The sequence below is a fragment of the Heterocephalus glaber genome, unplaced genomic scaffold (genome assembly GCF_053883595.1).
Source record: "Heterocephalus glaber isolate CG9 unplaced genomic scaffold, H.glaber_assembly_v1.0 deba00001195, whole genome shotgun sequence".
Taxonomy (NCBI): domain Eukaryota; kingdom Metazoa; phylum Chordata; class Mammalia; order Rodentia; family Bathyergidae; genus Heterocephalus; species Heterocephalus glaber.
In genome coordinates, this window is record NW_028258212.1 from 926,146 (window position 1) to 950,418 (window position 24,273).

Consider the following 24,273-nt stretch of genomic DNA (forward strand, 5'->3'; position numbering starts at 1 on the left):
GTGATAATAATCATAGCTGAAGTCATGAAAACATGCTCTCTGAGCCAGCATGGTTAAGGCTTTGTAGAAATCAACCCTTTTCCCCTCACAGCGACCCCACAGAGTGGCTGCACTCATGTTCCCAACTGGAAAATGAGGAATGTGGCTCTCAGGAGGTGAAGAGCTGCAGGTCAGGTGGCCATGGGCCAGAGCCCGCACACACCCTGGGAAGGACAGAGAAGGAGGCCTGTGCTGCTGAGCCAGGGTGGGGTGTCTGTCCCTGAGGGACTGTGCACAGTGGAGTGTTCCTGGGGAGCAGGGACTTTCACCCTCACAGCCCAAGGCTGAAATCTCCTGCTCTCCAAAGCCAGAGATGACCTCTTACTTAGCATTATAACTACAGTTTGGTTTGAGTACATAGCAGGTGCCTGTAAGCATTTAATGGAATAAGAACATTAGAACAATTAGAAGGCTGTGCTTCTCTGGGTGTGTGTGTGTGTGTGTGTGTGCATGTGGATATGGCACAATAGTATGTACATACGTGTGTTTTGGTTTGTCAGAAGTACTCTTTAGCAATTAAACTCTTCCTAGGAATATACAAATTTGTCCAGTGAAGGATTCCCAAGTGAGCAGAAAATTAGGAGTTATGCCACCTGATTTGAAAAAGAAAGAAATATACTGGAATCAATTAGAATAGAAAAGAATATTCTTTCTCAACGATAGCTCACATTATTAAGGGGTTGTCCAGAAATATCAGGCTGCAGATACACCTACTAAGCGGGGTAGAATCCAATTCTGTAACATGTTAAACCTTCCAAGGTTTCCATTTGTAGTCAAGAAATACAAGATTTTAAAACAACATCAATTAGAAATTTTTTAAGTGATTTTTAAAGTCATCAATTTGAAAATAAGCACTGAGACATAAGTATTGGAAAGATCCTAAAAGGTGTTACAGAAATCCACAAAATAGACCTGACCACAGTCAGGTTCCAGCTGATTAGGCAGGAAGTTCCTGTCCCCAGCTTTATAGAGCTGCAGCATGGAAGACCTTGAAAAGCAGCAGAGTATCCCCACATGCCAGCCTGTGAAGGATATGACCAATTAGCTTCACTTTAATATTAAATATAGATTTCCCATAAAACTCAATTTGCTGTTTCATTAGCATAGTTAGAGAAAATTTTGCTAGGAGCCAAATGTGTTTTTTAAAAAATTTAACCTCACACTAGGGATTAGATCAAGGATAAATGATGAGTTGTGTTCACAAGAACTTTAATAAGAAATTGGCTGGACTACAGGGCCAAGCAGAACTGAGGGAGTGCAGAGCAATCCTTGAACTCAGAAGTCAAGAAGGATGAAGGAAGTGGAAAAAGCAGCCCGTCATTCCTCCTTTCTGAATTGCAGCATACGGTCCTATACGGATGTTCCTGCTTTTCTACACAGATGTTTGGGTTCTGTGTCATTCCCACAGTGAGAGAAACAGAAGCCCCTGCTGACTTTGAAGCTAGAACTCTACCCACACCATCCTGTGCTCCTTCCTCTTTCCTGGCTCTTGTCATTGTCCTCCTCACACACTCCCTATCCCACTTCTCTGGCTCCCATCCTTCCCCAACTCTTCCCAGCAAGGCCAACAACTGGTACACACTACACCTGTCAAGCACCTTCCAGTCCTTTGGGATGAGCCTCCACCAGCCACTCATCTCCCAGTCAGCTTCAGTGTCGTGATGGTCTCCAACTCTGGACGACTCCCTCACACCATGCTTAGGAGCAGCATTTGTCTTTGCTTCCAAAGCTCCCATCCCATATATCTCTGCCACTCTTCTGTCTCCCTCACAGGGTCACAAGCTCTCTGAGAGCTGGACATGTTTCTTCACATTTCACATCCCAGGACCTGGTGCAAAGTAGGTACTCAGTAACTAGGTGGTAAACCAATGACTAAACAAATCCCAGTCACCAACATAGTGAGCAGATAAATGTCCTCTGGGAATCTGCACCCTTCTCTCACAGGAAGGATGACTAAGGATCCACTTCCATATCATCATCCCATGTCTTCACCCAAGTACCCCTCCCTTCAGTGTGTAGTGACAGAGAATACTCCACCCCTGCCTTCCCATCTGCTATTCTTAACCTGTACTCTGGAAAGCATATGGCTATACATGTAACCTCCTGCTTATTTCTGGTCACTACAGCAATTTGTATCATGATGCAGGTAGGAATACCAAACTAGAATCAGACATCAGACACTTTCTAGCTACCCAGTCACTGCAGAGGTGACATCTGTGGTCATTTAACCTCTTTTCCAGCTTCTCCAGGAAGTAGGTCCATGGTACGATGGTTTGGATCTGAAATGTCCTCCAAAAGTCTCATGTATTCAAAAGCGAGGCTTTAGAAGGTGATTAGATCATTAGGGCACTGTACTTATCAGTGTTGGGTAACAAATCATTGATGATTTCATAGCTGCCTTGTTGAAACAGGTGGGTCACCAAGACATGACCTGGAAACCTGTATTCTCCATGGCTCCTCTATTCTTTCTCTGCTTCCTAGCTACCATGGGTTAAGTACCTTTTCTCTGCCATGTCCTTCCACTATGCCAATTCTGGTTGGACCTAGCTGACCATGAACTGAACCCTTTGAAACCATGAGCTAGAATGAGCTTCTCCTCCTTTAAATTGTGGGTTTGGGGTATTTGTCCCAGTGATGGGAAAGTGACTAATAAAGAAAACTGGTACCTGGAATCTGATCATTGCTGTGATTCATAAGCCTTTGGAAATGGTTTGCAGGAGAAGTTTGGCAAAGCTTGGAGGTGGAAACTTAAAAAGCACTAGAATGCTGTAAGCAGAGCTTGACAGGTGATTCTGGTTGGAGCTCAAAAGTCCGCAATGCTAATAGGAATGCAGAGAGTAAAGCCCATGAGATTTCAACAGGGAATGAAGAGTCTATTAGGAAATGAACTAGGGGCAGTGTGTGTTTTATTCTGTCAAAGAAGTTGCCTACATTTTATCCTTGTCCTAAAACTTTGTGAAGCTGAATTTAATGTGGCAGACTAATACAATTGCCAGAGGAAATTTCAAGGCAGCCCATTGTTCAGGTTGGACATGAGAACTGCTGACTGCTTTCAGCCATATTTACAATGAAAACTAGGAGCAAAAAACAGGGCCAAAACATATGAAAATTTTACAGCTTAGCCACAAAAGAAGCATGTGTAAAGTTGGGTCCAAGGAGAGTATTGTTGCCAAAAAGATTAGTACTATTGAAAAGAAGTCAAGTACTTTCCACTGGAACAGTAGAAAAGACATCTTGAGGGCATTCAGAAATTGGCCAGGCCCCACCTTTTGTAGCCTCAGGGCCTAAATGGGTAATATCCCTTAAAGGCTTTGAGATGAGGGCCCCATGGATCCATGCTCATTTAGGGCTGCTTAAGTAAATGTACCTCCAAGTTCAGCCACCTAAGCCTTTAGAAGCCACTGCAGCCATGGTCCAAGGGGGACTAGCTACTGCCTGATCTGGTGACAGAACTTGGCATCATCCACATGGGGCTGATTTTATAGCATGTAGAATGCAAAGGGTGTGGAGTCAGGGAGGTGTCAACCTAGATTTTAAAGGAAGGCTTGAGAGGCCAGGCAAGGAGCCCCTGAGAAGATAATGACTGAGCTGTAGGAATGAAGCTGAAGTACACTGGGGACCTCAGGAAGTTGGAGATGTCAAGAACATGTATCATCTGCCAAGTAAAGCTACAGGCAGTGAGCAGAGCCAGCCTAAGAAAGAGCCCATTAGCTGCAAACAGCAAGGCCACAGGGGGAAGGCTGCACAAACAATGTGGAACTCACCACAATCTGTCACAAGTGCTGAACATGGAGCTGCAGGATTTAATATTTGCCCTGTTGTGTTTCAGCCCTGCTTTGGTCCCATTCCTTTTTATGCCCCTATTTCTCTCTTTTGAAATGATAATGTTTACCTTGTGCCATTATGTGTTAGAAGTGTTTGACTTTCTTTTTTATTTTTACAGAGGCTCACAACTAAGAATTTTCCTTGAGTCTCAGAGGAGTCCTTGGACTTAGACTTTTCAACACTGCTGGAACTGATAAGACTTTGGCACCTCTTAGAGATGGACTAACTGCATTTTGGATAATGAGATGAACATGAGCCTTTGGGGGCCGGAGCAAAATATTACAATTTAGATCTGAAATGTCCCCCAAAAGTCTCATGTGTTCAAAGGTAAGGCTTGGGATGCCATTCCTGGCTTTGAACTACCCAAGTATGGACTGAACTCTCTGAAACCATGAGCCAAAATGAATCTCTCCTCCTTAAAGCTGTGGTGTCAGGTAATTTGTTCCAGCAACAGACAAGTGACTAATACATCTGAGTAACATGTTTAACAGCATTTGATGGCTACTGGAGGATTTCCTCATCAAGATAATTGCTGAGGTAAATCCATTCCCTCATCACCATCACACAATACTTAAAATGCCCTGTCAAATATGGGGAGGAATCACAGTTTTAAAAAATCAAACTGAAGCTTGTTAAGCAGAGCTGGCTCCCAAGCTTCAGACTGTCAAGGAACATGATTCTTGCTCCTGTGAATCCCAAGTGCTCACTGAAAATATTCTAGTTCCATCCGTAACTGTGGAATGAAAGCATACAAACTTAATGGGAAAACAACTCCTGCCTTATATCTCATGATTATGTGGTTCAGGAAATCTGGCAACATTTGACCAGGTGATTCTTCTTTTCCTGAGGTGCTGTGGGGTCACTTGGTACTTTAGTGGGCATATGTGTTCTCTGGAGGGACTAACTGGTTTCACTCCGTGGCCACAGAGCTGCAGGAGAAGGGATGGCTTAGCAGGCCTGCAGGCTGGGTGCAGACAGGGCCCTCCCCACCAACCAAGCTTCCCAAGTGGGAAGGGTGTTCCATGGGGGTGTTCCTGCAAACAAGGCAGAAGCACATGGCCTTTGGTGACCTAGTCTCAGAGACACAGAGCATCACATCTGCTGTGTGTAACTGTCCGAGACAGCCCACCCAGACTCCAGGGGAAGGGACAGAGGTGCTACCTCTCAATGAGAGGTGTCTAATGGGACATTTTAAAACCTGTGCAGGAAGCGGTAATACTCAAAAGGAACTTTTTTTAAAAGAAACATCTGAAAAAAGAACTTCTAAAAAACAACTTGACCTACACAAGAATACTTACAGCAGCTTTATTTGTAATCAACAACTGAGATAACCCAGCATCCTTCACTTGGATGAAGGATAAACTTTGGTATATCTATGCAACAGACCACACCACTCAGCAACAGAAAGAGGCAAGTTACTAATATGATGAGTTGGCTGCATCTCCAGGTTCCCTGCTGAGATAAAGAAGCCAGGCTCAAAGGTCACATACTCTGTGATTCCATTTCTACAACACTTTTGAAAATACAAGACTATAGTGATGGAGAACAGTGCACGAGGTCCAGTCAGGGGTCAGGAATGCTGTAACTACAAAAGAGCAGCACCTGTACCTGGGTAAGGGACAGTTCTCTGTCTTGACGGTGGGTGAATACATGTAAGTAGCAAATTTTATAGAGCTACAAAGCCCTCTGCAAAAGCCACACTGTTTGTTAATTTAAAAAATAAGGCTAGGGGTGGGGCAAACACCTGTAATCCCAGCCCTCTAGAAGGCTGAGGCAGGAGGATCATAGGTATGAGCCCAGCCTGGGCAACTTAGCAAGACCTTCTCTAGAAATAAAAATAAAAAGGGGCTGGGGGTATAGCTCAGTGAGAAGGTCCTAGGTTCGATCCCCAGTCCTGCAAAAAGAAATAATGAGTAAAATGAAATAAAACAAGTTTGAAAGGGCCGAGGATTTAGCTCAGTGGTTCTGCCACCTGCCATGCAAGCAGAAGGACCCGAGTTCGATCCCCAGTACCAAAAAAAAAAAAAAAGTTTGAATCAATAATAAGTAATTTGAAGACTAGATCATGGGCATGGCTGTGGTTCCAAACGGGAGGCTGAGCACTTGTGTAAGAGTGTGATGAGCCGGGTAGGCACCTCATATTCTGTGTTGTTGTAACAAAGTCCTGAGACTGGGCCGGGGATTTAGCTCAGTGGTTTCGCCGCCTGCTGCTCAAGCGCAAGGACCCGAGTTCGATCCCTGGTACCAAAAAAAAAAAAGAGCTGAGAGTGGGTGATTCGCAGAGGATGGAGACCAGTTTCCTCACATTCTGGAGGCTGCTAAACCCAGAGCCGAGGCTTCAGCATCTGGGGATGGATTCTTCCTGAGTCTCCCATGGTGAAAGCTGACAGGATAGAAAGAACCCAGGGCCAGAGTGATGAAGGAGGGAGGTAGAGCGTGGGTACTGCTGGCCTTTTACAAGTAGCCCAGTGCCTCAGGGATGACTTTCACCCTTGACAGTGACACTAACGCAGTCAGAGGACAAGGCCCACAGCCTGGTTGCCTCTTGATGCTGTTCCAAAGATGACTAAATGACAACATGGGGTCAAAGGGACAAACATTTCCAACCACAGCAGGAAATGAGGGAGGCACCCTCTCATGCTCCTCACCCCTCACCAAGCGCTCACTCAGCTCCTCCCAAGCAACTGCAGGCAGTGAACCATGGTGATTCCTAGCAGGTCCCCAGGAGCATGGGGAAACTGAGGCACAGAAGGACGGGGGAGCCTGTGAGGAGTCGCAGCCAGGTCGGCTTGCTGACCACCAGAGCCTCTTGGTCACCAGAACTGGCCTCGCCAGGCCTGGGCAGCAGGCATGGGGACGCCAGCCAGTACTTCTCAAGACTGCTTCCCTGGTTCCATCTTTCAACAATCAAAACATGTATCAAAAGGGATTTAATCCCAGCATTGTGAAGTGCTGTGTCAAACAGATTTGGCTCGATGTTTTCTTAAATTCTGTGAAACAGCTACTCCCAACAGTAATTCAATTACGTTACCATGGCTTTAAACAAAAACAGCAAATAAAAAGATCATATTTTGATGTACAAGGAAAGATCATTTTGAACCAGAGTCATAAATACTTTTGCAAAAGGAAATTAAGTCCAATTGTAAAAGGGAATCAGAAAAGTCTCAGAAAACTCAGAAGTTAGGGAAGGGACAGAGGCAAAACAGGAGAAAGCAAAGGCCCTGATAGGGAAGCTGCAGGGGTAGGCGTAGATTTTAAAACACCCGATTCATTCTACCTCCAACCCTGCTCACCAGGCTGTTCAGGCTGTCTCTGAGAACAGGACATGCCTGAAAGCCTGTGCCACCATAAATCTACATTGCAGGTACCCCCATGAGCCGAGGTGTGCATGTAGGCAGGGTGGCTCATTGATGTGGGAAAGTGTTTGAGTAAAAGGTGCCTGAGGGCCAGAGGCAGGGTCTCAGTGTTGCAGCTCTAAGCTTTAAGCATTAGCAGCTCCTGGTGCCTTCCAGCCACCTGTCAGCTCCTCAGCTGCAGTTCCTACCCCTTTGGCAACTTTCTGGGGCTCTTAGCCTCCCTGGGGCTTTTTTGCAGATCTGTGCAGGTCTCCCTCGCTCTCAGCTTTTTGCTGCTCCATCGAGCTCTAGCGTTCTTCTGGGCTAAAGGCCTTCAGTGTTGCCAACTCATTCTTAGTGCCACCCACTCACCCTACTCTTCCCAAGATACTAATCATGAGTAGGCAACCAGGTCACCTGAGCAAGTGGGGTGCTCTACTGGAGCCCATGTGCAGCAGAGTAGGAGGGGTGTCCTGGACCAGCTGAAGTATGAGGGCTGCTGCTTACACAGAGGAGCAGCAGGCACACGTGTGCAGTCTCCTGCATGTCATGGACTTACATGGGGACTTGTGGAGTCATGACAGAGGGGAGTGCAGTCATCTGGAGGTTGCAAGGCAGCGTCACCTGGGATAGATCTGTGTAGTAGGCCTGCTCCAGCCAATGCAGATGTCTCCCAAGTGGCTGTGAGATACCCAGGACATATCATGGTGGCAGTCTTCTAGACTGTAAGGGAGGCATGGCTTATCGAAGATCCCCCACCTCTGCGAATGGCAGAGCTGAAGCTGCAGTTGTTGCCACTTTCGTGGAGGCTCCAAGAGGGGTCCTCATTGGAGCTTGAGGACTTTAGCGGGAAGTGGAAGTGGGCCCCTTCCTTCCCAGTCTTTGCCCTGTCTGGCGCATCTTTACCACTCCTCAGAGAGGCAGCAGCAGCCCCTGAGTCCTGTCCCTAAATCACAGCTCCTGCCACGGCAGCCTAGACGGTGGCCGAAAGGCCATCACAGAGGTGGTAGGAAGACCCTAGAGCCAGCGGCTAGGGCCACTCTTGGGAAGCAAGGGGAGCATCCTGGTGGCTGTTGTTGGGAACACACACACACACACACACACACACACACTCACCAGCTGTCAGGGAGAAGAGGGAGGCGTCATCCTGACTTCCCGTCTCAGGTCCACCTCTGCTGGGGAGCTGGGGGCCACTGCCGTCCCTGTGAGCATCTCCCTTGCCTCTCGTGGCCAGCCTAGGTCTTGCTTTCTCCTGCTCTTCATTTTTAGTTGTTGCTCACAAATCAAGAGGTGAGGAGCAAACAACCTCATAGAGAAGCCCAATGGCACCTCTTACTCCTGGTCCTTACCAAGACAGTGTAGGGAAGTGCAAGCACACAGCTGATCTTCAGTGGGTTTTCTTAATGTTCTCATGCGGTGTGGAATTCTTCCGGGGAAACGTGCAAAGAGACAAAGATGTTATAATCGGAGGCCCACGCAGAGAGAGCTGTAGCCCTTACTATGGTTTCAGGCTCAAATAACACCACAGGCCAACACATAAAATAACTTCTGCAGGGATTATAAGGATGAAATCAAAAAAACAAGCATCCTGGGAGGTTTTAATGTACCAATTTTAACACAGATTTTCACATGCTAAGTATATAAAAGTGAAGATGCAAAGGATCCAACGAATACCAGTCTTTAGTTTAGACTGTTTCAGAATAACACTTGAGGGTCTGTACAGCAATTCATCATGATTTCTTTTTTTTTTTTTTTTTTTTTTTTGTACCAGGGATCGAACTCAGGACCTTGTGCTCATGAGGCGGCCTGTGGCACCACTGAGCTAAATCCCTGGCCCTCATCATGATTTCAACTACAAAAAAGAAATAAAATGTCAATTCCAACACTTTCCCCTAAAATCCACCTCCCTGCTTAGCCTGGAAAGACCCACACAGGGGACCAGTGTGCACTGTACCTGTCATCAGGCAGCTCCACCGGGGTCCTGTCCTCCACGGGGGGTGTGGCCTGAGCACCTCTCCCTGCCTCTGTCACCGTCTTCTTCAAAACAGGGAAACTGCAGTCCTGGCCTCAGCGTGTTATTGTAGAGATGACAAAATAGACACATAAAATGCTTGAGAGAATGCCTCACAGGCAGCAAACTTACAGCAAACATTAGCTGTTATTATGACTGTCATTTGTTCTGCCACATGGCCCCGGGGCTTAAAACAATATTTAAAAAGAAAGGTTAGGGGTGTGGCTCGGAAGTAGAGTGTGTGTTTAGCTTGTGCAAGGCCCTGGGCTCAATAATCACCACAGAAAGTGTGTGTGTATGTATGTACATGTGTTTGGGTTTTTAATCTGATTTTGTTTTTAATTAAGTATTATGGTCACACACAGATTTGTGCTGATGTTGTACCTTCCCCACTTTAGTCCTTCTAAATGAGCTGACAAAAAGCACCACTGCCGATCACACATACAACAGGAGTTTCAATCTTGTGTTTTTAAATAGCTGTTTAAATACTATCCTGAATAATAACTTAGTCCAAAGTAAAGAATTCAAAAATAAAATCTAACTTACTTTTGTATCATGCTTGTAAAAGGATCTGAACTTACAGATCAACTATAAAAGGTGAGAAGTGTTAACTATCCTTTATTTCGTATTATACATACACCAAACTAAAATGCCTTTCAGTAAGTAAAAGGCAGCAGTCTTTAGATACAGGGAATTTAATTAAATTGGCATAGTCAAGATAAAAAATATAGATGTTCCTTCCTTGTCTTCAACCACTGTCTTTTACAAGCTAATAAACAAACGGAAACAGGAGTCTTGCTCGGTTGTGAGACAGTGAAGGATTTCCCTGGTATTTAAACATATTCACACAACCAGTTATATGTATGAATCTAAATATAAAACCAGCCTCCAGTGGGTTTTGAGATAACATTCTCCATCTTTGTGAAAAGCTGAACATTACTAATCAAGTCCAACCATATTTTTAGAAAGGGAAAACAGTGATAGCATTTACTGAGCTGGAATTACTATCAAAACTTGAAAAAAAAAGATATCCATTTAACTATAAGCCAATTTTACTTAAATCAGGACTGTCCAACAAAAATATTCTGTCAGCCACTCATGATCTGAATTCTGGTGTATGAGATCTATTAAATTATGGTACACATAAGAAAGCCATGAGACGTTTCTGTTTTGTAACAAATAAGGCAGTGACTATTACTCATTAGTAGCTTTTTTTGAGGTAAGCTATTAAGTCTGCCCTTTCTCCCTTCTTCTTAATGCCAGCAAAGATCATTTTTGTTCCAGGGTTGTACTTCTTGGGATTCTCCAAGTACTCCATCAGCGTATCCTCTCCCCCGGTGATGCCTTTGTTCTTGCCGGCATCTGTGTAAGAGAATCCAGCAGCTTGACCTGTCTTCCGCCCACACAGACCATGATTTGGCCCCGTCTTGTGCTTGCCTCCCTTCTCCACAGTGTGGCACTGGGCACCCTTCTGTACAAAACTCTTGCCTTTCTCAATATCATCCATTTTTAAATCTGCTGTGGCTTCCATGTCTGGTGCTCACCGCTCTTTTGTTGTTACCACAAGGAAGGTCCCAGCTCAGAAGCCAGGCATCCTGCTCTCTCTGTAGGTGTTTGTTTTTAAAGTAAACCAATCCAAAAGAAGAAGCAGTTTGAGATAGTCTTAAATTAATGGCCATAAGTAAGGGGTATGAATGGAAGCGAAAGAAACTTAGAGATACTAATTCTCATTTTGTGTTACCCCAAAAAAGTCACAGATATGGAAGGGAAAGTCCAACTCAGCCTGGCGTAAGACAATTAAAACCCTTACCTGGAATTCCGAGCTTAAGAGAGCTCTGGAATCAGTTGATCCAGGGAATCTCCTAGGTCACAGAGCTCTACACTTCCTTCTTTCTGCCATAGAGTCAGCTCCATCTGCTCAAGACTGGAATGTGTTTCCCTGTACAGCTCAGACTCTGTAATTCTTCATTGCCAGGCCAGAGACCTCACTGCCCAACAGTGGGCCCCCTTCCCAGGAAGCAACGTAGGGGCTGCCTGACCCTGGGGGAATGCCTGGCTTCCACAGCAAGACCTGGGACAGTCCTCAGCTTCCTCCCAAGTAGGACAGTAATGGAAACAGGAGAAATTCAGGAGAGCACGTGGGCAAGAATGAATGCTGAACACTGAACCCCTGGGCCAGCTGTCTCCCTGTGTGGATTCCACACCGCTGCTGGACAGTTCCTTCATGGCATCCACTACGTGTGAACTTCAAGACACACCAGCTGTGTGCATGCAGTGGGCCAGCTCTGCCCAAAGTGGACCAGGGTGATGCTCTGGCAGGACCCATTCCCTGATCTAATCAGGTGTCCTTTGGAAGCTCTGGGGTTCTTCCAGGACTCCTCTCAGCCTAGGTTTTCTGTGCTGATGCTGTGACAGTCACGCTGATTGCTGCATGCGCCCGTGATGGAGACACAGCCCAGGGCCGGGGATTTAGCTCAGCGGTTCCAACACCTGCCTGGCAAGCACAAGGACCTGAGTTCGATCAGCGGTACCAAAAAAAAAAAAAAAAACCCACAGAAGTCTACCAGAGACACAGCCCAGAACCAGGACGGCAAGATTCAGGAGGCCTGGTGCAGACCCGGCCAGGCTCGGCTCCATCCACCTACTTCCCTAAACGGAGCTCTGACCTCATAAATCACCCAGCACACTGAATGCATCCAAAACCCTGACAAAACATTCCTCCCAAGTCTGGTTTATTTCCAAAGGTGAAAGAGACTAAATTATAAAATATTGAAATCTCTCAATGAAAGTAAACAAGGGAGAATTGGGTGAAGTATCATGGAAGTTTATAAAAACTCCTTCACAGAATAAAGAAGTCCCAAGAGCATTTGGTTTAAGTTAATAACTTATGCTGTGATGAAAGCACCCTTTGTGTGCATCCTACAGTTACTCCACATCACAAGGCCACAGTGTGACTGTGTGTGTCTCGTAGTTAGGGGCCATACACACCCTTCCTGCAGCTGAGAGCTCTCGGAACTGACCTGCAGCTTGAACTCAGAGACCTCCTGGAGTCTTAGGAACCTTTAACTCCATTTCTACCCTAGAATGAAGATCGCTGTGGGCTGGCACCTGTGTCTTTAAAATCCTGTACACACATAGACGTCCCCAAGTAACAAGATGCTGGAGACAGAGTGGGGTATTTCCCAGTGGGCATAGGCAGAACCTCTCATAGAATGAGATTTGGGGGAACGTTAGCTGAACCCTATAAGCGCTCACCCTCTGGGGTTAGTGAGGCACTGGCATCTGTCTACATCACCAGCTATTCTCCTTCTGAAAGAATTAAAAACATTGTGTCACAGTGATCCATGCATACCCATGTTTATAGCAGCACAACTCATAATAGCTAAACCTTGGAAGCAGCCTATACGGCCATCAACAGACGAATGGATACAGAAAATGTAGTATTGTCACACAACAGAGTACTAGTCTGCTATAAAGAAAGATACATTTGAATCATTTGTAGGAAAAAATGGATCCACCATGAAAACATAATGTTAAGTGAAATAAGTCAGAAACATAAGATTAAATACTGTATGGTTTCTTTCATATGAGAAATCCAAACAAAAAGCAAAATAAAACATACATAAAAGGAAATAGGCAGGGAGATCTTTTGCACTGGGAAGAAGACCATGAGATGGAGGGAAGGCCAAAGAGGGGAGGGGAAGGGAATTAAAAAGAACTAAGATCCCCACAATGAAAGTAATCATCATGTGTTGCAAATGTGCAAATAAGTGTTTTTTTAAAGAGCAGTGCGTGATGAATGAGCAAACCAAGCGCTGTATCAGAGGGGATGAGCACGGAGCACTGTGTGAGGGGAGGGAGAATGCAGCAGAGGTGTGCTACCCACACAGTCCCTGCTTGTGAGTCTCCACAGTGATGGGGTCCCCATACTCAAGGGCTTGCAGAGAGAGACTGAGGACATACCACAGTGGGGCTTCAGCACAGGCCAGTGAGGCCAGAGAAATCAGAGACTGCAGACCACTGGGAGGATCAGCCTCTGTTCTCTGGGTGCTGAAGGGTGAAAGATTCGGCAGCAAGGCTCCTGGGCCCTGATACTATGGTGGTCACTCCCATAGCTCCTGTGAGAGCAAAGATAATGAGGGAGCTGCAGGCAGAGAGTGCTGCTGTGGAGCTTTGCAGTAACCCCCGGTGCTGTGGCTTGGATCTAGGATGTCCCCAAAGTTGCTGTGTTCTGAGCTGAGGTCTGTGGAAGGCAAATGGATCCTGAGGGCACTGTACTCATCAGTGGATTCCTCCATGGGCAGACTCAGGATCTGATGGCACTGGGGCAGGGGATAAGAACGTGAAGTGGGGGCTGCATGAGGGGATCTGTCCCGGAGCGCCCCAGGGAGTGAACAGTATCTGTTCCTCTCTCCCTCGCCTCTTCTTTCCCTCGTTCGCTCCTTCCCCTCCCCGTAGTAAAAAGCTTGCTTCCCTGCACACTGCCCTGCTCCCACTTGCTTCTTCCTCACCTGAGGCCAGAAGTAGAGAAGCCAGCAGGCCACAGACTGAGACCTCAGAAACCAGGAGCCCAGCAATTCTGCCCTCCTCCGAGGTGTTATTCTCGGGTGTTTTGTCACCCTGGTGGAAAGTCAATCCACTCAGTGACAAGGGGCTAGTATCTTGGGCCAGGTGCCTGCAGCGATGAGGTGGGTGGTCTGATCCTGCACGCCCTTTTTTTTTTTTTTTTGGGTACCGGGGATCAAACTTGGGTCCTTGCGCTTGGGTAGCAGGCGTCGAAACCACTGAGCTAAATCCTCGGCCTTGCACGCCTTTTTCAGAAAGAGCAGGAATTCACTGTTGCCGGTGGATACGGACCGGAAATCCACGCATCCTTCTGCACAGAACACTGCCCGGGATATCGGTGCCCTCAGTGAAGAGATGACTTTCCCTCCCTGATCTGTGAACGCTTCTCAAGCTGAGTGCTTGTCTAGGTGTTGTCCACAAGGGGGCTGTGCAGAGCTGTCAAGTAACAGATAAAAACTGTTCATCCGTCTGCGTGATGTTACACACAGGTGTACGTCTTGGAGCGTTCGGGTCGGAATTAATTCTTGTGGTGCTTTAGACGCGGTCCAGAGTCAGTGGACTCTCGAATTGTCTCGGAAGACTCACAGGGGACACAGGACAGAGACCTCAGATGAGCAGAGTGCGAAAGCGAGGACGCCCGCCAAGCGGCCCAAGGCGAGGAGACCCAGGGCGGGAGGAGAGGCAGGCCCCAGCTTTTCTGGGTGAAGGAGGACCTGGTCCCTGCTCCGCGGGGCTCCGATCCGGACCGCACAGCGGACAGCACCGCTCCGCGGTGCGCGGGCGCCACCTGCTGGAGCATCACTGCAAAGACGCCGGTTAGGGCCTGGGTTACCCTAGCTGTGGCCCCAAGTTTGGGAACTGCGGAAGGGACATCAACTAATTGCGGGACCCACGGGAGGCGCTGGGTAACTTCCTAAAATGTGGGGCAAGAGGGGACGGGGCAGGGGAGTCGCCACCTTCGACCCCCGCCCTGAGGACTGAGTAGGCAGCGCCGCCCCGTGCCACCCAAGTCCCTACCCAGGTGGCTCCCCACCAGAACACACATCTCTACCCTGCTGCCATCCATGCTTGAAGCGAGTCTATAAACAAACTTGATCCCACAGAACAAATCCGAGGCCTCCACGGGCTGTTCCCAACTCTGCCGGGGGACAGGGTCCCCTGCCCATGATGCCACCCTTGTGAAGCACCTGCCAACACCCTGAGTCCAAGTTCCTGTGTGTCTATATGAAGATCCACTGAGCATCACTTGCTAAGACAGTCCCATTGGAAGGACTCAGCAACTGTTGAAAATCAACCCAAGGTTTACTGTGGGTCTGTCTCGATTCCTTGTTCTGTCCCTCAGATTTATGGATCTGTTCTCCTGCCAATAAGCACTGGCTTCATCACTCAGCTTCTAATAACTCTTGGGAGCAATCAGGTAACCCATGGGCCTGGGATGCTCTCTCCACTGGGCTGCCTGCTCCCTCCTGTCTGCTCCAGCGTCTCTGGAGGAGCAGCCTCAAGCCCTGTGCTTTTGTCTTTGCCAGGACCAAGCAGCAAATCAGCCCACAGTTGTCCTGAAACAGTATCAGCCACACTGAAGATATATCTGAAAATGGCAATAAACACACAAAGCTTTATTCTGCCTTGTGGAAGTGTAAGTCTTCAATGATCTTGTCTTCCCTGAGGTCTACTTTCCCAGCTCTTCCTAATCTGCAGAAATTAGTCTGTGATCTGAAATGTTCAGTTGACACTATCTTCTCCCACTTTGTGTGTGTGTGTGTGTGTGTGTGTGTGTGTGTGTGTGTTACATCTGTATCCTTGGCCTATCAGATTTAGAAATCCCTTCTTGTTGGGGCTCAGAGATTTCCTTTAATGCATAGTTGGGAACTTCCCAACTCTGTAACCCCAGTGGCAGGCCACGGTGTTTCCTGGTTCCTGGCATCTTCTGTTGGGTGGACCTCAAGACAAGTCCCAGGGAAGGGATGGTGCCAGCCAGCAGTGTGTGAAATCCTGGGAGGCAGGCTGGGTGTGACCCCTCTGGGGCACTCTAAGGGGATGCAGAGTACAGATAAAGAGTCTCCAGGAAGAATGGCTCATGGGAATCATACTCCATGGGCCAATTGTCTTGGCTGAGGGCGACTCATGGAAACATTCTACCCCTGCTTCTGAGACTTGCCACACTCAGAGAGCCAGGCAAATTCATGGACCAAAGAAATCCCTCAAGTAAAGAACTGAGAGATTGCGGTCAGATGCCTTCCATGTGCGGGGAATTGTACAGCAATACTTGAGGCCAGCAGAGGCGACGTGAGAGAGCACCAACAGCACCTCCTACAGAGATACCATGATGTCCCACAGGAGCACTGGGGACCCCTATAGTAGCGAATGGCTGCATGACAGTGCCACTTCACCCAGGTCTCCAGGGCCTGTGCTCTGGCAGCACCTGCCTGAGGAGACCTCCAGGAATATGAACAGGAACAGGGTCCTGACACTGGAAGAGCAACTTCTCCTTTAGTTGTAGAAAGATTACAGAAAATATTGTGCCTCTAATTTTATTAGTAAGCATTTTTACATGTAGAGTACTTTTGTTATGGTTTGGACTTTGAGTGTCCCCAAAGACCCCGTGCTAAAGGCTCAGTCCCCATCCTGTGGCCCTGGTGGAAGGTGGTGGGACCTTCAGGAAGTGAGGCTTGACGGAGAGAAGTCAGGTCATGTGGTGGGTGTGTTCTTGACAAGGATGCAAGGACACCACCTCCTTCCTCTCCTTTTGCGCCCTACTACTGTGATGTTCTGTGCAGCCACAGACCGGAGAGTCATGGACCCCACCCTCTATGGACTGAAGCGTCCAAAACTGTCAGCTAAAATAACTTGTTGGTCTCTGATGGTCTGTCACGGCAGCAGAAAACACAATTTTCCAATTAAGTATTTTACATTTTTATCACTGTAAGCATTTCTGAAAATGTTATTCAGAAAAATTTAAGAAAATACTGACAGTTCACATTATGAGTTAAAAACAACTCACTTCAATTCCCAACCCAATAAATTTTATTTTAAAAGCATCCTAGTAGATAAACTGGCAAGTCCAGAATCGAACGCTGGAAAAGTCCTAACTAAACATTTACCAACACCTAAAATACTAAAAAGACAACTGTGGTTTTTTAATGGTTGGAAGGGTTTCAAAAATACTGAGGATAAACACACATAAAGCGACACATTCCCATGTGCACAACATTTTTGTCATAAATTGTTTAAGTGAAAAAATATGTCACAAAAGAGCCAGAGTACAAACTCTGTTCGCTGTGAAAGCCCATTTTCTGGGGCCCTGAAAGCAGCAGTGTTTCATATCAGAAAATATCACACAAGTCTTCACTCTCCAATTTACCTTTTCTCACTTCAAGTAAACACAGGAAGTTCTTTTCCCAGCAACTTGACAGCTATTAAGGCCAGTTCAAGTCCCCAGACAACACTGTTCACTCCCTGTGCCTGGCACCCAGTTCCTAGCAGACCCATGGAGCTGGGCCTGTGAAGATGCCTCCTTTGCCAAACATTATGCCCCCTCTGCCTCCACTGGAATTATTTAAATGTGTTCAGCACTAAGAAGAATTCTCTAGGGGGAGAAAGCCAATAAAGCTGTTCTTTACTCCTGGAGACCTCAGGATTTGACAAAACATGTGAGCCATTTTTAAAGCCCTGGCCTTAGACTAATGAGCGTATGACCTGAAGTTGTAAAATCTGCCACTTCCCGTGTAGCTCACAAAGTAAAAAGCAGGCTATCTAGGCCCACAGTTCTGAGATTCAAATTCAAGATCAAGTGGACCATGACTTCTGGCCTCCAGTGAGGTCAGCAGATAGTAATGGTGCAGCACACAGGGAAGGGAGCACTCACATCTGGAGACACGAAACAGTCCAGCCCAAAACTAGACTAAGTCCACTGTCTCCTCCAAGGCCTGCACTCTCAGTGACCTAAGGGCCTCACACCAGCCCCACGTCATGCCAGTCCACAGCACCTGCCAGAACTGCTCCCTGGGGACCATGCCTTTTACACATGGCCATTTGGGGGACAGTCACCCACACTGCGGCACCTGCCAGTAGAGACCAGCAAGGATCACTACCAAGATCCCCAAGGCAGTGGTTCTACCACAGGTCGATCTCCATTAGTGTAGAAGAAATCCAGTGCTTGCTACCAACCCTCAGTGCACGTATGGTAACTTTTGATCATTCTATTCTTCCCTTTTCTTATAAATGAAACATGGTGAAATATATTTGAAATGCACTCACAAAATATAAAATGACACTTCACTGGCAACAATCTCTTATTTGTGCTGGTAAAAGAATGGTTTTTATCTTCAAGTTCAGAGACTCCTACAACCTTGGCTTCAGGTTCAAGTTTTAAAGTCACTGTAAAAGATCAACTATAAAATTAAGGGAACAGTCCACCACCCTGCCCTCACTTCTGGGGCCACGAGATCATGTAGGGCTTGATGATGGACAGACCCCCCTGAAAGCTGTTGTGCTCACGGTTATGGTTCATTGAAGTGAAAAGCTAAAGGAAGATCAGGTCCAGGAGGAAGCTCAGAGAAATACACCACCTGAAGCATCCTCTGTCCTCTCTGGGGAGTCAGGACAGCATGACTTTCCCAGCGCAGCTGGGTGACAGTCTGCATGTGTCTGGAGGTGCATGTGATCATCTTGCAGGGCTAACTTTAATGTCTGGGCTCTGGCCCTGTGGAGGGCAACTGATCATGTGACCCAAAACCCCCATCCTGTGTCCTTCTGTTACTACCTGGGATGTCCAGGTCCCGATGTGAAGGCACCCAGCTCAAATCATGTTTTCATATTATCCAGGGTGGCCCAAGGTCCCCAGGCAGTGAGTACTGTCCTGACCAAGCCTGACATTCCAAGGACTAAGACATCACCTCCCAGTAGATAAAGGCAAAAGTCTCACCTCTTTGTGGGCAAGCTAAATTATTTACCACACAGGAAGAAAATTAGTTGTATGATTATTACAATTGTGCATTTTGGGCTGGGGATTTAGCTCAGTGATTCTGCTGCTTGCCTCGAAAGCACAAGGACCCAAGTTCAATCCCCAGTACCAAAAACAAACAAACAATTGTGCATTTTATATTTCAAGAAATGTGTTTGACTATTCTGATATATGGTTGAAGCCTTTAAAGCCTTTGAAGCAAAATCATGACTCACTTCTTACTTTAGTAATAGCAAATGATAATAAATTTAAATTTTGCTTGGAAAAGAAAATGAGTAAGAAAGGTAAAAGGAAGAGAGGGAGGGCCGGGGATATAGCTCAGTGGTTTCTCCGCCTGCTGCACAAGCACAAGGACCCAAGTTCGATCCCCAGTACCAAAAAAAGAAAAAGAAGGAAGAGAGAGAGGCAAATCATTTTCATGTCCTTATAGTCACCTTGTACTTTAGCATCATTACCACCAACAAGCTTTATTTTCTTCTTTAAAATGCAGAAATATCAGGATTGGAAGAAATTAAGGAGATGCGACTACAACTATATGAAATGGAAAATCCTGGATGCGATCTTGGAACAGAAAATGGAGAGGACAAAGGAAACTGGTGAAATTCAAACAAAGTCACTAGTTTACCGTTAAGTATTACAACTGTATATCATACTGATTGTTAATTTCCTCATTTTATAATGCTATAATTCTGTGAGTTGTTAATGTTATGGGAAGCTAAGTTAAAGATATATGCAAAATTTCTGTATATGTTCGCAACTTTTCTGTAAGTCTGAAATCATTTCAAAATGAACAGTTTAAAAGGTTGAGGGCCAGGGATTTACCTCAGTGTTTCCGCCGCCTGCCTCACAAGCACAAGGACCCAAGTTCGATCCCTGGTACCAAAAAAAATTTAAAAATAAAAGGTTGAGGCAGGTGGAGTGTCACAAGTTCAAGGCCAGCCTGAGCTACATAGTGAGATCCTATCTCAAAAATAAATTAATTTAGAAGTTTGAAATGATCTATCTCTGCTTATTCAAGGATTCTCTAAGATAACTATTGTCTTAGTCTATTTTCTGTTGCTGTAACAAAATATCTGAGACCAATTAATTTATAAAAAACAGAAGTTTACCTGTATCATAATCCTGGAGGCTCAGAAATCCCAGGGCCTGCCACCAGCATCTGTCACCCTCTACTGGGACCACACTCTGCATCATAACATGGTGAGGGCTTTATGTGGTGCAAAGGAGCAAGCCAAAGTGGTTTCTCTCACTCTTATAAAGCCACTAACTTCATCAAGGGCCTCCATGATCTCTTAGGATCTCTGACCTCCCAAAGGCCTCATTTCCAAATACCATTAACATATGAATTTGGAGACTAAGTTTCTGACACACGAACTTTGTGGAGACACAGTTGCCCCTGGGCAATTACTTTAATCTCTTTGGAGAACAACCAGCTCCTTAATGAAAAGTATGCGTCATCTGCCCTAAAGACCCTCTAAGTCTACTTTGGCCATTTTATGAGTTCAGAGACCCACACAAACTCCACCTGGGAGTCCTGTGAAGAAGCCAGCTCCAAGGGCTACAGTGGGATCCAGGTGTGGGGGAAGTGGCCCTGGGCACCAGCAGAGGATCCAGGGAGAAAGGGCTTCTGGCTCCAACACACTCACACCCTCAACCTCTGGCCACCTATCAGAGTCCTTTTTACAAGACAGCAGAGATGTAGGGCTTAGTGCACCCCTCCCACCTGTGTGAAGGTGTGTTCTGAGAGGACTCACTTGCACAGGACCCCTCCTGTTTGTGAGCCAACAGCACCACAAACATTCAAAAGGGGTCCTCATCGAGGTCCACTCAGGGACACCAAATGGGATCAGGATCAGCACCAGGCACTAGGGCCTCAACAGGAGAGGTGGCCAGCCTGCTGCCCTGGCCAGAGACATAGATATGCACTAGTGGGTCATCTGTGACACCCCTCCCCTGACCCCTGCTTCTGGTTTATAAGCAAACCCATCAAGAGGTTGAAGAAGGACACAGCTAGCTAAAAGGTAGAAATAATAGCAAGAACAAATAGCCTGAAGCCAGCACAAACAGCTTTTGTAAGATGAATGATTTTGGTTTAAATAATTGTGGGAGACAAATTCATGGCGTATTCTAGGATCAAGAAATCCATGTTCTCAGTACCCTGAATTTACAAATCAGGTGATAGTGAGGTCAAACACAAGACACATTTATTTAAAAGGACAGAAGCAACTTCAGCAAACCAGATCACTTGTTCAAGTAGAAGCCAGCCTGACAAATAAGACACTTGGTGGCTCTCACTCAGAGTTTGACAGCCTTTCCAGAGACCTGCACCAAAACACACTCCTTTATCCTACTGAGTCAAACCTGGCTGCTGAACAGGTAGGCATCTCAGAAGGAAACCGCTCCCTTCCCAGCGCTGAGAGGACACAAGTTCAGAAGAGATGGAAGGAAGGCTGGTTACTTCCATGAATGCACATGGTTGTGGCCAGGGGCTAAGTGCAGTTGCTAAAGGCTATTTTAGGCAGCTTAACTTTCAGACAGGGACTGAAGTAAACACAGATGTGAAGCATAAAGGAAACTACTTTGATGAACACTTCCAGGAGGATGGATGTTCACACCACCACTCCAGACCTTAATGATCTGTACAGAGCTATAGCACCAAGGGAAGGCTTCAGTTTCCTGTGAGGTTGGATGTCTCATGGAAGTTTCTGGAGCAAACAGTCTGAGAGTCCTTTCCAAGCCAATAACTCACTTCAAAGACGTGGACACCACCGCTTTTATTCCACACTTAACATACAATTACCTGATTTTTTTTTCTTGAGGAAAATAATTCTAGAAGCCATATGTAGACATTTAACTTTTGATATGTAGTGTCAAATCTCTAATTGGAATGATTGTCTCAATTTACACATGGATAAAAATGTCCATTCTAATACTACCCTTTGCAGGCTGCCATTAAGTAGTTTGGCAGAAATTTTTCTTTGTTTCAATTGGCACTTAAAACCAAATAGTAAATCAGAGTGTTTTTCTTTAAAATGTTGCTGTCTTTGGCCACATTTCTACTGAAATATTGGGGGGGTTTTTTCTTGATTTGTATGGTGTCTTTAAATATGACAGTTGCAAATATTTTCTCCGTTTGTCATGTGTTAATTTCACTTACTGGTGTTTGGGCCACACAGAAGTGCTGGATTATAATCTTTTTCTTTGTTGTTTCTACCTTTGTTACCAAGGTTAGGAAAGCCTTTCCTATGCCAAGATTGCAAAAATATTAATCCATGTGTTCTTCTGGGCCACTTATGGATCTGTGTTTCACATTCTATATTTAATCTTTCTGGTGGTTATCTTGGCATAGAAGTTAGGTAAACATTTAACTTTACCTCCCTCCAATGTCTAGCCTTTTGTCATGACACCATTTATTGAATTATCTTTCCTTCCCCTAATGTTTTGAAATGTCTGTGGGGTGGGAGACTAGTTCTCTGACAGGCTGTCAACTCTACATTGCTGACACCCTCCTTCCTGCTAAGTAACTGCCTTAAGATGCAGGCAGTGGCTGAGGACTGGTAAGTGTCTAGGGAGAATTGGTTCTCATCTTAGGCTCATCAACCCCAATCCTAACCACTATCTGCCCCACTTTCCGTTCAGTATGTCCACTTTCCTGAAATCCCTTAAGAGAACTTTTGCAAATTTACAAGAGAAACATGACTATAGTTGCCCTTCACAGCCACTTTTTTCCTGCCAAAGCTTTGTCAACCACTTTCATGGCAAAGTCTGAAACATATCCCTGTTCCACAGCTGGCCTTGAACTCAATAGGACCCATATGCCTGCACTGGTTTCAAGGTACATGGTGCTGCTTGTCACAGCACCTGACAGAAGTTAGGGAATACTGTCCCTCACCTACCCAGAGCCTTGGGGAAGAGGGAAGAGAAACCACACAAAACTGTCCTCTTCAGACAGGCAGACTGGCATTTCTGTGGGCCTCTTGGATTCTGAAGAATAAAAAAAGTGCCTATGGCTCTCTAGAAGGAAAGGAAGGACAGAGAGGAGGTGGGAGGTGGGGCCCCAGGGAGCTGGGCCATGGTGCTGAGGTGCCATCCAGGAGTGGTGAGCTTCAGAGCAGTTTGCACTACACACTCTTGGACTTGCCTTCTGGCCGAAGTGTCAGAAAGGTGGTGTTTTTTTCTCATTCCCACTCAGATCGCCAACAACGTGTTAAGGTGCAGAGGGCATCATACTTACATTTGGGTCAGCACAGCACCTGACACTTAAAATGGGCTCAACAAATACACATTAAATGAATTTAAGTACAGATGTTATTAATGGTAATAATTAACATTTAGGAATCACTATTATTTATATGACCCAAAAGCATATTGTGTGAAACTAAACTTTTGCTTTATCTAACAGATGTGTGCCTTTGGGATAGACAACGAGGACACAAGAGGAACCGGTCTTTTTAAAGTTCTAATAGGATGACAAGTCTACTGTGGAGGAGAGGGGTTCTGGAGAAGTCCACCAGGCAAAAGAGCTCCAAGATGAGGCCAATGTCCTACAAAAGTCCATTCAAGGGCTGTGGATTTAGCTCAGTGGTTCCACTGCTTGCCCTGCAAGCACGAGGTCGAGTTTGATCCCCAGTACCAAAAAAGTGCATTCAAATGAGGTTGAGGCATTTTAGGGAGAATTTATCTCATAAATGTTCAAAAGCAACCCTGGTCCTTCCCAGGGCCAAAGCTTTGACTGCCTGTGTTCTTGTTGGTCCTCAGAGAAGTTCACAGCTCTTCAGTCAATAAAAATTTAACTTTTCATTTGCTGTATTCTCTCCATGGTCCGTAAGGTCCATGCAGAACTATTTCTTCTCTGCCCCTGTCACTGTCTACCTCTGGGCTTCCCCAGGTGAGACGCCCACAGCTCCCGCAGCTTGTCAGCGAAACCACAAGCAAATCCAGGACGACCCTTTCTGACGCCTGATGACCTCTCTCACCCACTATTCCTGGAGAGAATTCTCGTTAAAAGGCCACAGAGCGTCCCAAATAAATCGTTTGAAGTATTCGCTCCCAGCTTCCAAGCCCTACTCACAGAACACTTGGTCTTTGCCCAAGCGGCAGCTCAACACATCACCTCTGAGGACCTGAGGCTTTACCATACGCGTCTTGCAGCAACCTTAACTGTCGGTTTCCAGGTCAGCACTCTCACCCGAGATGGTGCACGCCGTGGACCGGACCACACTTCCCACAGTGCTCCAGCCCGCGCGGGGACTCTTGGGAACTGCGGTCGGTCACGTGCGGGCTCCTGGGAGCAGTGGGGCACCGCGCGGAGGCTACTGGGAGCGGTGGTCCTCCGCGCCGGGGCTGCTGGGAGCTGTGGTCGGCCTTGCGCCCCTGAGCTGCGGGCTCGGCGCCGGCTTTGTCTGCGGGTACGCGCCGCTGCGGTGAGTGAGGCCGGGGCCTGTCAGTGCGCCTGACGAGGCGGGGCCGCCACCAAGTTTCCGCCCTGGGCCCTTCGCGCGCGGACGCGAGCAGGCCAGACCCACCCAGGCCAG

At 46.6% G+C, this 24,273-nt stretch overlaps 1 protein-coding gene, 1 non-coding gene and 1 pseudogene across 5 annotated transcripts in view; 1 reads left to right on the forward strand and 2 right to left on the reverse strand.

Moving 5' to 3' along the window:
* Window positions 1–24,088, reverse strand: LOC101724567 (uncharacterized). Its single transcript, XR_002391953.2, has 3 exons — window positions 23,811–24,088; window positions 9,154–9,260; window positions 1–8,625 (listed from the first exon to the last, which is right to left on the reverse strand). It is a non-coding gene; the product is annotated as an uncharacterized LOC101724567 (transcript).
* Window positions 9,267–23,812, reverse strand: LOC147828231 (cytochrome c, somatic pseudogene; annotated as a pseudogene). Its single transcript, XR_015451132.1, has one exon. The product of XR_015451132.1 is annotated as a cytochrome c, somatic pseudogene (transcript).
* Window positions 24,009–24,273, forward strand: part of Znf32 (zinc finger protein 32) — an 8,937-nt gene continuing 8,672 nt past the window's right edge. For 2 of the 3 annotated variants that reach the window (XR_206422.4, XM_021251608.2), the window contains exon 1: window positions 24,009–24,162. The gene's annotated coding sequence lies outside the window, so the exon portion shown is untranslated. The other variant, XM_013069010.3, reaches the window with a different exon arrangement.